Source organism: Vidua chalybeata, chromosome 8 (assembly GCF_026979565.1).
Source record: "Vidua chalybeata isolate OUT-0048 chromosome 8, bVidCha1 merged haplotype, whole genome shotgun sequence".
In the NCBI taxonomy this organism is placed as follows: Eukaryota; Metazoa; Chordata; class Aves; order Passeriformes; family Viduidae; genus Vidua; species Vidua chalybeata.
This window is the reverse complement of record NC_071537.1, coordinates 18,666,840-18,681,791: the sequence shown is the minus strand read 5'-3', so window position 1 is coordinate 18,681,791 and position 14,952 is coordinate 18,666,840. Positions and strand designations below refer to the sequence as shown.

The following is a 14,952-nucleotide window of genomic DNA, read 5'->3' as shown; positions in this document are numbered from 1 at the left end:
AGTCCATACAGGTGATACAATGTAATACCTATAGATAATTTATGATCCTTTCTCATTCTCTATTACAATCCTTTTAGTGTTCATAAAACTCTAAATCAGTTCTGAAGTCCAAGGAAAAATTGCTCTGTATTTTCATCTTCAAAATCGTTAAAGATTATTAAAAAATGCATTCATTTACACTGAAGACAACAGAAGCCTGGGTTTCACAACCAGTATAAATATTTACAATGCAGGACAGTGATGAAACAGAACAATCTCACCATTGTTCAGTGAGGACATTGCTCACATTCTATATTGTACAGAGATAACAAAAATGCATTTTTAGGAAAAATCTGTGCTACATCACTTATTTTCCATTACATCAGAGACAAACAGTTGTAAAAGCCATTTAAAAACCCAGGTACCTTATCGACATTCTTCACTATTGTTAAACTGCTACCAGGCAAAACACTCTTCTTAAGGCAGAGTAAAAAGAATATACTATTGATTATATGATTTTTGTGTTTTGAAGAAATGAGAAATCATTCCTTTTATCTTTGGGTGAGCAAGAAATTTCCAAAGCCATGCACATAAGAATGTATTTCTTTTGAATGATTTATGAGTTAAATGTCAGGTAACTCTTTATTTATAGGTTTAAGTTACATGTTCTTGCTGTGGAAGCTTTAATAAAATCTATATTTCTGGATCACTATGACAAGCCTTTAAACTCTGAAGAAACAACTATAAACCACATTCTTTAGGACTTGCCCAAAGCAACTGGAGAGCCTAAAACCAGAGTCTGCAGAAGTTCAAATGCAGAGTAAGAAGAGCAATGTACCAAACATCTTGTACCTGATTCTTCTGCTAACTTGCATGACACAAATGAGTTTGATTTCAACCATAAAGTCTCACATTTTAAAGTAACCTGACTTCTCATAGCAAACTCACTACCAGAAGTCATTTGCAATCCCCCAAATTTAAAAATTCTAAATACAAGTTAAATACAGGGAAATACCATGAGGCATTAAAGACTTCAGTGAGAACTTTTTATTGGGGAATATACTCAGGCACAGTATGTTTCCTTAAAGGCTTTGTATTTCTATCTTTATCCATTCTGATGCCTTCTTTGTACATTTGCTGTGTCCAAGAATCCCCCATGCAAAAGGCAATGTGGGAAGGACCAATACTGTGACCTGCATGAGAACTTGTCCTCCAGGCAGAACAACGTGCTAGGGGAGTAGAGTGCACAGCCTCACTGACGTTGCTGCTCATCTTTATTTCAAGTAACACCAACACAGAGGTGTGCTCACTGGCTGTGGTTCAAGAAGGCAAATAATTTGAGTTCTTTGGTTTAGCCACTTCTGTGCAGTGGAAAGGTAACAGTACTTCCACTTCCCACTTCCAGGCTGTTCTAGCCACACAGACAGCTTTTGTGGGGTGGTATTGTTCCTTACCATGGCAATGTACAGTACCTGGCACAACCAAGAGCACAGACTGAAGTGCTACAGTAAGACAAGCAATAACAGCACTATACATCTGAGTCACTCTCTCAGTTTCACACCTGCATTGTCACCAAAAATTGCCAAATCTTGAGAAAGTTCAGAAAGTTGCTTGGCAGGCAAACATGGTATTTCTCATTGACTTCAACATGAAAATTATGCCTATAGTTTAAAAGAACCTCTGTGTCATAGCATTATCATTAAAAAGTAAAGCTGTATAAACCCCACAGAGAGTCCAGGTCTGTGAACAGAACTAAATCTCTTCCAGTGCCAGAACAAGACAACCTCTTCCAGCTGCAACCTTATCATGGGATTTGCTGGGTGGTTAAAAAGGCTGCATGTGTCTATCGTATTTTAAGTGTCCCTGGTGTAGTTTAAAGGCCAGGCAACTGATTCCAGATGGCTGACAAATGGTCACACCCCAGGTCCCTGTGCCAGAGCTGACACTGACACGTGCTGGCAGCAGCGCAGCACCCGCACAGTTTCCCTTCATGAGGGTGTTATTTCACACGAGCGTGCTGGCACGCGTGTGCCGGTTCTGAGCATCCTTCCCCCACAACAGTGCTCTGTGCCACCCGAAAAGAAGGGACAGGCATTACTGAAACCCACAGACAAGGCACTCCTTACCACAGTCTATAAAGGGCCATTCATCCCCACTGTACCTAAAATAGCCACTGGATACAATCATGAGATGAATACGTGACTGTGGATTCTTTTAAATCACTGCCTTCTTGCACAGACAAGGAAACAGTGTCCAGCAGTTGCATCTTCACCCATTGTCCTTGTTCTCAATTCAGCAATCAAGTGTTGACCCTTTCTGTCCCACCCAGTATTAGGCCCTTAATTTCTAAAAGTATTTAGAAGTTTAGAGATTTTATGAGAAATTTGGAGAAACAGCACAGAACTCCACCAATCCATTCCTATGCACTTGCACTCTCACTCTGTATAGAATCCTATTAAAGCAAACCCATCACAGCTTTCTATCACCAGAATTACAGCAGTAAAGTCCAGCTATCATCCACTAGCTGCTCACTGCCAGCCAAACACAGACAGCTGCAGAAAGCTACTGATATAGAGTGAAATACCCAGGTATAGAAAAATGGTGCTTACTAATGAGAAACACTTAGAACTGCACAGGTCTGTTTCTTGCTGCTGGAGAAGAGGTGGACTTGCAGTGCCCTTCTGACCTACTCTTAAATGATTACCAGTTTTTACTCCAGCATGTGTTTCAAAGCAATTTCCAAGTGTCTAGTAAGGGTGAGGGGAAGCCCAAGCCATCAGATAGCAAAATTCTGTGGGACAAAAGATGGTTTTGAAGGAACCTGGTGACAGCTGGAGCAATACAATGGAATGGATACTGGGATGTTGTTGCATATCTACAGGCAGTAAAAGAAACTGCTATATGAAGTTCTTCAACAGGGAAATAAAATTCAGGAGCATGGCCACATCACTCATGCCAGTTGACATGTCACATTCTTCAACCCAATCTCACATTTAGAAGTGGCTTTTCTGTCATTCCCCCAAGCAGATGGTATTTGCTTTAAATTAGTTTAAACAGGAGCCAGTGAGATGAGCCAAGTGTGCTAAACAAGACCGATGCAACTCTGGTGCAAATGAGCACTACAAAACCTAAAACATTCATGATGACAAACCCTGGAAGAAACAGTAATTTTTATCAGGTATCTGTTGAAATTGAAAGCCAGAAGAAAAGAAGTTATTTATTTATCAAGCTAAAATATCATTACTCCTTGTGGAAAATCTACTGCTGGAGAAAGAGGCAAGCACTGAACCTGTTGAATATTTACATCAACAGCACCCTTCACTGCAGAGAGGAAAACCCACACAACTCCACTCCACTCTCCTCCATGTTTTCCAGTACCCATACCAGCTGACTTTCTGGTTTCCTGCTCTAAGTAGTTACAATTACGGTAATATTCACGGACATTTGCTCTCCCAAAGAGCAGACGAAAAATAATTACAGACAAATAATATGAACATCTATCGAATCAGGCTAACGGAGAGATAACGACATATTTCTCTATTAATCATTTTAAATGGCAAATGCAAGTTTGTTTTTTCTTTGAAAAAAAAGAAAACTACCTCCTATTCCCAATGCAACAGATGTTAGAAAGTCAAGACAAAAATCTCCTGTTTCCTGCTCACTTAAGACAGTTGACTTGTTCAATTCTAGACAGTCCCATCTTTAGCACAGGCTCCCACACGTGGGCTGTACAGCACATCAAGATGTTCACTAGGTATATAAAGACTAAAGATGTCTTCTGCTATTTCTGAAGTGACAGGAACCCACAAGTGACCAAAACACTGCTGCTTTCCTCTCAGAGGACCCAATCATTCCCTTCAGTCTCTGGGCTCTACAGGAAGCAGCGCTGTGCCTACGAACAGGCATGGTCCCCTCTGCGTCACAAGTGTCCTTGTGCCTGGCACGGTGCTTCTCCAGTGCCTGTGCTCTCTCTGAAAGAGGCATAAAGCCTTGAGCTTGGAGGAAGTTACACTCCCTGTTTTTCAGGGACACATGCTATTCAGTGAATGGCATTACCTGGCAACATTACCATTATCTTACAAAGAAATAATCTGGTGCAAGCTCACATCCCCTACATTTCCTGCAGAGTTAACAGAAGTTTCACATCTCAGCAAGGCCAGCTGATCTCTCACTGCCTCATTACAGACAACAGAAGTCACTGAACTTAAGAAATGAAATCGACAGTGGCTAAAAAGTATTCAGACCCCAATCTCAGGAAATGCAAAATACCTCAGCTGAAAAGGCTCCCTCTTCCTTGCTGTGCTGCTTCTGCAGCAAAGCCACTCAGCTGTCTTAAAATGCTCAACCCAATCTTCAAGCAGGAAACAATGTAATGCGCATATAAAGTTCTTTCTGTGCTCATGGATTGGGTTTTCTGGGGTAGGTGTGGGTTTTTTTAAAGGAAAAATAAAATCTCTAGGAAGCAGATGCCCAGCAAGGAGGGCATCTTCTCTGCCTAAAACAGAAGACATTGCTGGAAAAACTGCACCCTATAGCATTTAGTTGGGGCAAAGGTTCAGCATAAATGCAGAGCAAAGTTACTACCATCAGTGTCAGAACACCTGGTCTCCCCATAAAATTACCTCCCCAAACACCGATTCTTTCCAGACTGGCAAAACCACTTCAGTCTTCAATCTTGTCTACATGGAGGTTATGAATTAGAACACTTTTCTAATTACACATCACCAGTGGAATTGGATGGTAGATTATTTTTAGCAATTGTCTGATTGAGCTGCACTCAGTTGCAGATTAGTTACTGCTTTGTCTAAGATTATATTTTACACATGAATTTCCAATACAACATTTAGTATCTCTACAAAAGCCATCATCTATCAGCAAAGACGAAGCAGCTATCATACCCAAGAAAGTACTTAACATCTTCAAGTTTCTCACTGAAAGCCTAGAAAGAATGGCAAGGGGAGATGAAGAGATCTGGAAAGGCGGAGCCATCTTCACACACCAGCGGTGAAGACATTTGCAAGCTGGAGTAACCCATCCCTCTGCCAGCTGTCATGCTGGAGTGGCATCTTTTCTAGAAGGGGACATAGAAGGCCCAGAGACAGCGTAACACACTGCTTTATTGCTCACCAAGTTAAAGCATGACGTAGCCTGCTAGCGATTTTCTTTTTTTTTTTTTGGCACGTTACAATAAAGGAAGAAACAGAGGCCCACAGAAGAAAGGCTTGGCTCAGAAACTTGCCAACTGTCCTTGACTCCGAGATGCCGCTGGACACAGGGAATACACAGCATCTCAGAAAAGCAGGCCTGTGCTGCAGTATGCCCACGTAACTGACCTTGCTGGGATGCACTGTGTACAGTCAAGTTGCTTTCCACTCCCATCCCCTGCTGACAAGAATTACTTTCAGACTTGAAACCCAACAGTTTCATCATCTTATTAAATTCCCAATTCCTGGCTCAGATGTCTCTCATATGCATTAGTTAGATTACATCAACCACAAAGACTGCCCATGAGCCACACAGGATATAGCTCAAAGGCAATCACTCTGAGATTGGATCATCAGCTCTCTGAGTTTCCCTTCCCTTATTCATAGAAGCAGCAACGCAAACTGTGTGACAAGGGATAGGTGTATGCTTTGTAGTGTCATGTGGAAAGGGAGATAACACCAGAGCATCAGGATGCAACTGGAAAACATACCTTCCTTGAGCAGAGCATCTACCCTGAAGCAGAACCATCCCTGCAGCCTCCACCCACCCCTGCACGAGGTATAGACAGTAAAGACAGGCTAAGCCAAACCCATGCAGGTCTTACAGAGCAGACAGCCTTAATACAGCAGCTAATGAGGACTTGAAAAGGCAGCTGACAAACAGCCAACCAGCATGATGCTTGCAGGGCATCACAGCCCTACCAAGTCTCTGCAAAACACCTAGAGTTCTGCATAGTGAGAACATGCCAACTAAAAAACTTCCCAGTAAGCAAAGATGGATGAGACAGACTGAACACGTGTCCAAGCTGACAAGTAGAGCTCAAGTAGACAGAGAAAGCAAACAATCATAACAAATATCTAACAAGACACAATGAAAGATCATAGCCAAGAATAAAATGCATGAGGGATCTAATTCCCCCTCTATATAAGGAACTGATCCTGAGTTCTTTGCTCTCAGGCTGCTGGACCACATGATGCTATGCTTGCCAGAGTATCACTAACAAAGGAAAGTGAGTGAGAAATTGTATCTTGAATCACACATGTTCAACTGCAACTGAGCTGGGATCCTTGCCTTGTGGTTGGAAAAGCTGATACCAACACCACCAGTAAATAAAAGCCTACGTCTCAGGCAGATACAAGTGCTTCGGGGCCCCCAAAACACCAAACACTCACCATGGGAGATCCTGGGAAGAAAAACACCACCAAAAGACTGCAAAGCATATGTCAGACTTGCCCTACTGCATTTGGTATGTAGATATATAGAGGAGATGCTTCCACACTTCACTAGCAGCATCTCAAATGCAGCCTTACTGAGCAGGGGTAAAATGCAAGGAGCACTTAGGCAGACTTAGTACAAGGCACAGAGCTCTGGCAGAGCCATCTCCTGCTGCTTTGAAGCTGCACTTCTAATATATCACTTGCACACTGCCTCACTAGAAACGAAGCCACACATTTCATTTAAGAAAGTAATCAGATGGATTAGGAAAGGTCAGAGAATAATAATTTTCAACTTCTTGCCATTTGGAAATTACAATAGTGTTTCAAGTTCTCCATTATTTGCCTGGAAAACATCACAGGGCACTTTTCCTATACTTCCAGAATGGCACATAAAAAGATATTAATCTCTAAAAGGTCTCAAGAACTGCAGAGCTCTGCAGGTGTACTAGAGCAGGACTCTTTTTCATACCCTGCCAAAGCATGCAGCAGCTCACGCAGAACAATACGGAGACCTTTCAAGCCTTGCAATTTTGGAATGATTGGTAAGAATTTCTGCAACATCAGAAATACTCAACTTGAGCAGTCTCAGTATGAGTTATCCTCCCCTGTCAGGTCTGACCCTAAGATGAAGGGTGCAAAATAGCTGAACATCACTGTCAAAATAATCACAGAAACAACATACATGCCTCACACAAAGGAACTGCTAAGAGGCAATATACAGTTTTCATGCCCTAAAACAAGATATTTCAAGGCTTCAGTAGGAAAACACTGCATAAGAACACCAATGTGTTTAGAAGGCTGCAATCTGATCCTGCTTTTATTGGCTTCTGCTTTATTATGCCAAGAGCAAAGTTAAAACTCCCTTCAATATTTTAATCAAACCTGCTACTATTTTTTGCTAATTCCCAAGATCGAGCCAGCCTGACAAGAATCATGTAATTTTACAAGGGTATCTCTCCTCCCTCCACCCCCTTAAGTTATCAGACATTAATTTTGTGAAGAGTCTGCTTCATCATGCCAGCTCTAATTTGATAACAATACTTTAAATTTCTCCCAAGCCTTCAGAAGGCCTTGCAGTGGAAGAAGGTCATTCCACAGCAGAAGGATTAGCACAGTCTGAGATCCTGCATTTTGTATCCTGTGGTTGTAGGTTTCATAGAGGCCACTCATCCATGTGGCCTAGCTCATGTTTAAAAAGTGCCATCTCCATGGGCTTTGGCACAGGGTGAGGCTGCTGCAGTTCTCAGCTGTGACATTGCAATTTATATTCCATTCTTTCTGCAACATCTAAAGTTCCAGCAATTATGTGACATTTAGCCAACAGGTTCAGAAGTTACTGGCAGTGTGATTGCATAAGCCCACTTTCCCTTAGAGAACAGGTTAAAAAATTTAAACAAAAATCCAAGAATCTTACAAATATCATGATCCAGATGACAGCTGAGTTACAGGAAATTAAGGTGTGCATAGGTGAAGTAACTGAAACTGGAAAACAGGCCAGAAGCAGGAAAAAAGATGCAGATTTCCTGTCTCTCACAAAAAGAAAAATCTTTTTAGCTGCAACAGAACTTCCTCTTCTTTTTAAAGCCAAGCAGATTTTTTTCTTCTCATTGAAACAAGACAACATTTAGTTCAGTATGCATTTATCATGTTTGGTGTAAAAAATCCTTCCCTCTAGAGATCACTTGCAATGTCAAAGAGCAGCAAATCTTCAGCCCACCTGCTTTTATGGATTATATGCGTACACATACAGACACATACAGACACATTTTACAGAAGCAGTTTCATTGTAAATCAATGGTCACAGATTGCACTAGAGAAAAAACACTGACAACAACTGTCCTTCCTAGTCCTGGCACCTTCAGCTCAGATTTGGCAGGCAAGCTCAAAATGATTACTCTAAAAGCTCTAACAATAATCACAGTTAAAAGGACATTTTGGATGCAGAACTGCAAGGGGAACTCCCGTCATTTACTAGAAGAGAACGAAAAATCAAAGCCTACTGTCAATTTCAGAAAGAGTCAGACTGCTCCCATGTGTGTTTTCTTCTCTGTCATCACCTATGGTAAACTGTTACCTGACACTCTTCACATTCCTCCGGTATGCCAGACTTCACCACGCTTACGTATGATGAACCAAAAAGCCACTGCCAACTTTCACTTTCTATCTACCCTAGCAGAGTTCATCATGCTATTAAATGCAAGTCCCTTAAGAGTGGCTTGCTGAAGGAGGCCATGGAAAAATATGCAAGGAGACAAAACTGCATTCAGATAGGGCAAGCAGAGTCATTTGCAAGAATTTCTTGCTATAATGTGGCCCATGTTATGAAACCATGGCAGAGCCCTGTATTGCATCACTTCCTGTTCTCTAATCCATCAATCTTCCCATAAATATAGAAAAAAAAATACATACACAGAAATATGCCACATTTTTCCATTAGCCTTTCTCTTCTGACTGCATTCGTAGTTACAAGAGATTATAACAAGGATTGTAGTAGTGAATCACCCTCAATACCATACTGTGCTTTTACAACTAGAAATAGAGGGATCAGAAAGATTAATCCTCTGTCCTGGATGAGACAAGGAGCCAGTGACAGGGAAAGCAAATATAAATAGGCAGAGAAGGCTTTGTCTTCCTACAGCTCTCATTGGTTTTGAAGGAGTCTCTTCAACAAAGAAATGCTTTATAGGACCTTTACAGATGACATTAAACAAAGACCTCCCTTTTGTAAATCCTGCAGTAATTTGGAGACAAGGGGTTCCCACCAATAATCCTGTGATGTCACCTTCCCTCTTCCAAGAAAGTAAAGCCCAGGTCCACTGCCAATAGAAGTGCTTACAGTAGATCTGACTGAAAACTTCCTCAATATTTAACTGGTGCTATAGGGGAGGTTGTTCAGACTCAATTTGTTGCTTCCTTCAGTAAATGGTACTCAAGTGGTTCTCTAGAGGCAAAATTTACCCAAATCCCATGTCTAGAAGCCAGTTTCTAGTTTCAGTCCTAGGAGTTATGGCAATGTGTGGACCCCCACACATTGGTGTGGTGTGCCCATGGAAATTCTTGTATAATGAGAAAGCAGAACTTCAAACTCAACTCTAGCAACCAGAATAGAAGCACAACTCCCTTCCTCAAGTTGCACAATGGCACAGAGTTATTAGCACTAAGTAAGTCTGAGTGACAAATTATTCTGGTCATTAGAATCAGCAGATCAGACCCAGGGGAAGCATAGCTATTTATTCAGAAGCACTGGGGTTTTTTTCCCTACAGATACTCTTCTCTGCAGGCCCAGTACAAACACTAAAGAGAAACCAAAAAGCTTTTTAAACATAAAGCACATTTGAGAGGAAGAGAGGCCCAAAGGATTAGTATACTTTTTGAAAAATGAGCAACTTTATGTGTAAACTTGAACTCCATTCTTTTTTTTTCTTCTTTTTTGGTTTGTCACCTTCTTTCCTTCCCCTACTAGCCAACTGACCCTTTGATTCAACAAGAAAAGTTCCTCATCCTGTGTCGAGGACATGGCAGAAGTCAAGCTACCAGCTCAGGAAAGAACAGCTGACAACATTTTTATTCCTTGTAATGAACCTCTTATCTGGATGGTGCCTAAACACATGATCTTACTGAAGCCATGACGAAACTGAGAGACAAACTCTGTCTTAGCTGAGTAAGCAGTGACCTGTTAAACGATGTTCTTAAGTCAAATGCCTGTTTTCCCAAGGAGAAACTCTAGTGCTGTTGTTCATCTGCAGCCTCACCTGCAAAATGGACTGGTGACCTGTGTTCTGATCTGATGCCCTTTGAAGGGCAGATATCAAGGCATACCCAATTGATACATAGAATTTACCTACACCCAAAATAGACAATATTTATATTCCAAATGAATTTTGGCTACGTATTTTGCAAGGTTTACAGCTGGGATCCTTAAATGAGTCTCCAGGGATAAAGTGTTCATCTGCTGCCTTTATTTCATATAACTATGGAAAATCTCAGCCACACTTTCTAGAACCTTTCACTGTTTTCCACCCATTACATATATACATATTCCACATACGTAATACATGTGTATTTTATCTAAAATTTCCAACACTGTTTTCAGTTGAGTCCAATCAACCATGACATTCTGCCAGGTCAAAGATTTGCTACTAAGCCCTCCCACTTGCCTGCAGGTACCAGATGTTGAGCTCCAGAGTGACATTCATTTTAAAAGACAGAGAAGTTCAACAGAGATTTACAAACACCTTTATCTAGATCAGCCCAAACATGATAACCAGCAGGACATATAATAAAGGCCAACCTTCCTTCTCAGTCCCTGGGGAAAAGAAATTGCAAGCACTAGAAACTGGTAAGGGTTGAGATCTCTTGCGCTGGTGAACTGTCTGGCTGTCTGGTGATGAGTTACATTTAAGATTAACAAAGCTCTTAAAGCATACCTTTAATTGCAAAAAGACCAGGCTTCCAGGTGCTCTTGTCCATTTCCCTTCCCCAGAATCAATAAACAAACACTATGTAATCCATTACTTGGTTATTTAATGCTTCACATGAATGTGGATACCTTGATAAATCCCACAAAAACTTTGTGGGAAGCACTGAAAAATAATCTGGTTTAGAAATTAAGAGTTATTTTGGGAAGTTTTCAGTAAAATCCAAACAGAACTAGTAAAACAGACCCTATCTCAGCAAAGAGCATTTCAACAATCGGGTGCTGTGAAAATTCACAGTGAACAAAGCCCACCCAGCAAGTATAATGCCAGATCTGCTATGCTACACCAAGCTGCCACCAGATCTTTGCAGTCATTCCACTAGTCAGCAAAACAGAAGTCCCAGCAAACCCTGCATGAGTTCTGTATCACTATGGAAATTAATACAGTGAATTAGATGTGCGATTTACATGGTTCACACAGTTCCTGCAGCAGCCAGCACTAGATGCTCCCAAGAAAGAACTGGCACGAGCAGTAAATGGATAACTCGTCCCCCAGGAAGATTTCCCCTCCAATTCCTTATGCCCTGAAAGGGAAGATTTTCCCAGACTTCAAGTTTTTCATTCCTTATAGCCTTCTACAGCTTTGCTATTCACTATTTGTCTGCCACACAGACACAGTCCAAGCACAAGGTTGTTCAGGGTTCCTGGAAATTCCTTCTTTCAATGCCTGTTAATTTTTTATGGTCCATCTACTGGCTCTTAAAGAATGCTAGTTAAACACTTCTACAGGATCAAGAGTTCCTTATATCTTTGGGGGAGGGTGGAAGGGCACAACAAGAGCAAAACAAAATAAAAAACAATAAGGAAAAAAAAAAAGACAAGACCTCATTCCTGTTTCATTTTTTCCTGGCAGGTAGCCATGCACACTCTATTATTCACACTTTCTGAAGCTAGCTATCAGTCAGGCCCACGAGGGCTAACTGAGATATAGGGCAGAAAAGATCCACAGCAGGAGACTGCTTTTTCTTATGCAGCAGGATCAATTCAGGGCTTGTAACAACCACCTTCAACTCCTTCCTTGAGCAGCATTATTGCTGGAAGTTGTCACATTCCTGCAGTGCCTGCCTTCCCCACTAATATCAGTGTTTGGAAGAGCAGTAGGGAAATCAGTCTGTCAGACACTTTGGCACATTGCCTTAAGTACCTGAGGCAGCCTCAGTAGCTGGGAAATCCTTTCACCCTTGAACATGTGAGAGTTGCTTTTCCAAAATGTTGGATCTAAAATAACAGAAGTTTAAAATAAAAAAAAAAAAAAACAAAAAAAAAAAACCAAAACAAATTCATCATTTTCTGAAAATACAGAAAGTTCATCCAGCATGCTGAATTAATGTATCCTCAGAACAGCTAAGACTGTGCAAAAGCAGCCTGGGAACAGGTGTATTTTCTAGTACTAGAACTCACCTGAACATTTCCAACAATTCTAGCTCCATATCCACGCACTGAGGGATGAAAAGCATGCAGCTTTTCTTCCAATGTGACACCCCAAACCAGAAAATTGCTTCTTTTTAACTAGTTTATCTCTATAAGCAGAACTTCTGGCTAGGGCTAGCTGAAAGCCAAGTAAAGAAATGGAATCAAAAGAACAACAGAAAATCCAACACCATAACAAATATTCAGTGAATTGTTAATTTCTTAAGTTTACATTAGACCTAAGTCACACCAAGTTCCCAGCAAAAGGGCAGTTGTTTGGACTTCCACAGTCCTACCATTTTCAGCAACCACAGCAGAATCAAGTCTCACTTTGAGCAGCTACAAGGTTGTTCTGAGGAGAGCCTGGCATCAAACAGTTTGGGCTACAGCTGAGAAGCTACTAACACCCCCAGCAGGTGTTACTCTGGGTCCTAGGGCATACCCTTGAGCCAGGAACATTGATGTTTCCAGCAATCCTGGTCCTCAGGCAGGCTTAGCAGAACTCTGCATCAGTAGAAATTGATCAATGTTGACAGATTTCAAACAAAATATCTTAGGTCTAATAAACGAAGTGTTTTAAAAAGAAAACTTTTCTCTGAAAATGTTTGCCTAGGACTATTGCTAGATCAATCTCAGCCTCATCTGACACTACTACAAACCAATTTTAGAAGCACAAATTCGTAAAGACTGCTGTTGCTTCAGCTGAAGCGCTACTGTCAGACCGGCTCTCTCCCACCCCCATCTTCCTTCCAGTATCTCTTTCCACCTCCACTCTAGCTCTAGCTAAATTGTCCCTTCTATGTTTATACTGCTGCGTTATTTCACAGATTTGCAATGCTTGGAAATAGACCAGCCCTTTGCCAACTGCAGAGCTGAGCTGCTCTTGCACCTCTTGCACCGCAGTTTGAGACCAACTGATCTGGCATTGGCACGTAGTAATTCTCGCTTTGCTTGCACTTTTAGCGCACTAAAATGAGGCGAAGTTAAAGTGTTACAGTTTGGAACAACTCGAGCATTACTCTGCCTGCCAACTAGGTCCAAGAAGCATGAAGGAATTCTGACTATTCCTTAGTCTGCCGTGAAACTTCACGATTCCTTATGAACACGTTGTTACCAGCACACCTTCTGCACTGTTTTCTCTCTGGCGTATCTCTGTTCCACGTTGATCACGGAACGCGAAATCGCGTCCTCCTCCTAACGGGACACCCGGTGCAAACACGGTCCCTTTCCCACAGCTGATCCGCTCTCGGCTTCCCCGCAGCAACACTAATGCTCCCAGCGCCAGCAGCAGCAGCTGAGGCTGTGCAGACAAAGACGGCGGAGGTGGGAAAGCCTCTTACCAGGGAATTAGGTGCCGCTTCCCCAGCTTCGACGGAGGAGAAGCCCCGAACGCCCCGCGTGGAGCGCCCGCCCCCACGGTGCCCCGCCGCCCCTGCCCCGGCCAGCGCGGCGCTGCACGGACCCGCGGGGAGCCGGGCCGGGCCCGCCGCCTGCTGCTCGCCCAGAGCCGCCTCACCTGCCGGACCCTGCGGGGCGCGGTGCTCCCGGCGGGGCGGGGACGAGCGGCGGCCGCGGGGCAGCGACCCCGGGGCGGGCGGCCCCCGCACCAGCCCGCCCCGGGCCCGGCCTCGGTGCCCGGCCTCGCGGCGCCGGACCCGGCTCGGCCCCCGCGGAGGAAGCGGCGGCTGCCCGCGGCCAGGGCGGCGGCCGAGCCTACCTTGGTGGTGCCCCGCACAGGGCCCGGGCCGGCGGCTCCTCCTCCGGCTGCGGCGGCTGCTGCTGCCCATGCCCGGGGCCAGGAGGCGGCGGGCCGTGGGGCCGGGAGGCTCCTGCGAGGCCGGTCTCCCCCCGCTCTTCCCCGGCTCCTGTTTACCGCGGCTCCCCGGGCCGGGCTGCCTGTCAGCGCGCCGCCCCGCCCCGGCCCGCCCCCGCCGCCATGGCCCGGAGCAGCACGGGCAGGCGAGGCGGCCGCTCCGCAGCGGGACGCGGCTGTCCCGGCGCCCGATCGCCTCCCGCTGGAGCCTCCCCGGGCGCGCTCGGGCTGGCGGCGCTGCAGCCCCGCTCCGCGCCTCCCCCCGCCCCGCGCTCCGGGCACCTGCGCGGGGGCACGGCCGGGGGCGGGACTGGCGGGGACCGGGAGGCGACAATCGGCAGCGGAGCGAGTGGGGACCGGCTGTCCCGAGCTCAGCCCTCAGCCCTGCCTCCCGCAGCCGCAGGCGGGGATGCTGCTGTCACTATTGCTCAGGGCAAAACGGCTCGCGCTTTAGTACGTAGAATAAAACATCTTCACTTCCTAGGGTGCCATGTAACTTTTTAAAATTACATGTATGTTGAACGCCTGAAGATGACTTATAGCCATCGTCGTAAAATGGCTTATAACATCGTCGATGTTTTGTATTCATCACTCACCTGCACGTATTGATTTATCAGCAAAAAAATACGTCAACAAAAAGCTTCGAGTTTGCCCCATACCTTAATCTGGGTGCCGTACTCTGTTGCTATTTTACACTTTTGTTACACAAGCAGGATACTTTAACCTCTTCTTCCCAAAGAGATCTCTCTCCTGGGATATGCTGGAATAGGTGAATTATACTGTTGAGGTGAATTTTACAGGGGGAAAAAGCAAAGAGAGTTTTACGAGAATAAGTCAAGGGAGAGTTTCCT

General features: G+C 44.0%; 1 protein-coding gene across 2 annotated transcripts in view; it reads right to left on the bottom strand.

Moving 5' to 3' along the window:
• MARCHF8 (membrane associated ring-CH-type finger 8) overlaps positions 1–14,246 on the bottom strand; it is a 90,275-nt gene extending 76,029 nt beyond the window's left edge. For both annotated transcript variants that reach the window (XM_053949091.1, XM_053949092.1), the window contains exon 1: positions 14,006–14,246. The gene's annotated coding sequence lies outside the window, so the exon portion shown is untranslated. The remainder of the gene's footprint in view (positions 1–14,005) is intronic.
• Positions 14,247–14,952: the final 706 nt, after the last annotated feature.